The 1,795-nt window shown below is 34.5% G+C and overlaps 1 pseudogene; it reads right to left on the bottom strand.

The window, feature by feature from the left end:
- Positions 1–775: 775 nt before the first annotated feature.
- On the bottom strand, positions 776–874 carry LOC111539550 (annotated as a pseudogene).
- Positions 875–1,795: the final 921 nt, after the last annotated feature.

The raw sequence follows: 1,795 nt of genomic DNA, 5'->3' as shown, positions 1-1,795 counted from the left end.
AATAAAAAAAAATAGGGCTATAACCCTTTAATGGAGTGAGTGAAAAATGTTTTGTGTAGGTAATTAGAGCATAAAGTAGAATTCACCAGGTGCTTTTATATCATTTCCATAAAGTTTTATTGAATTAAGATAACAGTGTTTTGGATTTATATGTCACATTTCTTCAGAGGGAGCAAAGCACATTCATATGTATTTCCTTGCTTTTTAAAAATCCCAGTGAAGTAATACCCAGAAGGCACTATCATTCCTGTAAAATAAAGTCTACATGTAAAATGTTTCCCTTTCTCTTTAGTATACTAAGAAATGTTTGAACACTGTAAGAAATGCTTTTAGTCACAAAAGAATGCCCTTATAATTGGTAGGAACACTTTAATTTTATTATATGATACAGCTTTATAAACTTCTCTATGGCTCTATGAATTCCAGCTTTGAAGCTGCACCTTCTTAAATCCTACTTTCTCCATTTAAACAGCAGTTTCAAAAATACTCGTTTTGAATATTTAAAAGATCAGAGGAACTGTTTAAATCCCTGTTTAAGACAGGAACATGATCGTGTAACAATCCCCCTCTTCAACAGATGCCCTAAATATAAAATAATTATTGCATTTTCATTATAAAAAAAGAATTTATTAGACACCATTCTAGTCACTCTGGTGAGCGATTTAGAAAAGGGTAGTATTAAACGTCTTGGGGATTTTACCAGAGGGTGGAAAAATTAATAGAATCAAAGATGATCAGGGGGATGTGTAAGTTGGAGTGCAAATGTGTTCTTTTTATGAACATGGACTGCTGCACGAATTGTGTGTCATCTTTGTGCAGGAGCCATGCTAATCTCTGTATCATTCCAATTTTAGTATATGTGCTGCAGGAGCAAGCTCTTGTGTTCTTAATGAAGAGGCTTTCAAAATTGAGATGTAATTTACATGCCATAAAATTCACCTTGGTAAAGTGTACATTCCAATGGTTTTTAGTACATACATGAAGTCACACAACCATCATCACTCTCTTCTCCCAGAGCATTTCATAATCACCAAAAGACACTCCGTGCCCATAAGCTCTCACTTCCCATCTCCTGGCCTCAGACCCTGGCAACCACTAATCTATTTTCTGCCTCTGTGCATTTGCCTATTCTGGAAATTTCATATAAATGGAATCACACAATTTTTAGGTCTGGTTTCTTTCACTTAGCATGTTGTTAAGGTCCATTCATGTTGTAGCATGTATTGAGACTTCATTCCTTTTTATGCTGAGTAATATTCCATTGTAGGATATGCCACATTTTATTTATTCATTCATCAATTGATGGACATTTGAGTTGTTTCTACTTTAGTGCTCATATGAATAATGCTACTATGAACATTCATGTCCAAGTTTTGTGTGGACTTATGTTTTCAATTCTCTTAGGTATATACCTAGGAGTAGACTTGCTGGTCCTGTGGTAACTATGTTTAGCTGAGGAACTTCGGAACTGTTTCCCATAGTGGCTACGCCATTTTACATTTCCACCAGCAATGACTTAGGCAATTTCCAATTTCTCCACATCCTTGCCAACTATTGTGATTTTGATTGTAGCCATCCTAGTGAGTGTGAAGTGTTATCTCATGGTATCAAGAGAGTGACCACTCAGATCATCAACAAAGGTTTGCAAATAGGATGTAATATTTTTCCCCAGAAGACCAACTACCTACTACTTAATTGTTGCATATTCTGCAATTTCCTTCTTCCCTTTTTTTCTTATAAATATTTTCAGCTTTTTTTTTTCTTTCTTTCTTTCTTTTTTTTTTTTTTTTTTTTT

This window comes from Piliocolobus tephrosceles, chromosome 2 (assembly GCF_002776525.5).
Source record: "Piliocolobus tephrosceles isolate RC106 chromosome 2, ASM277652v3, whole genome shotgun sequence".
Classification (NCBI taxonomy): domain Eukaryota; kingdom Metazoa; phylum Chordata; class Mammalia; order Primates; family Cercopithecidae; genus Piliocolobus; species Piliocolobus tephrosceles.
This window is presented reverse-complemented; position numbering and strand designations above follow the sequence as displayed.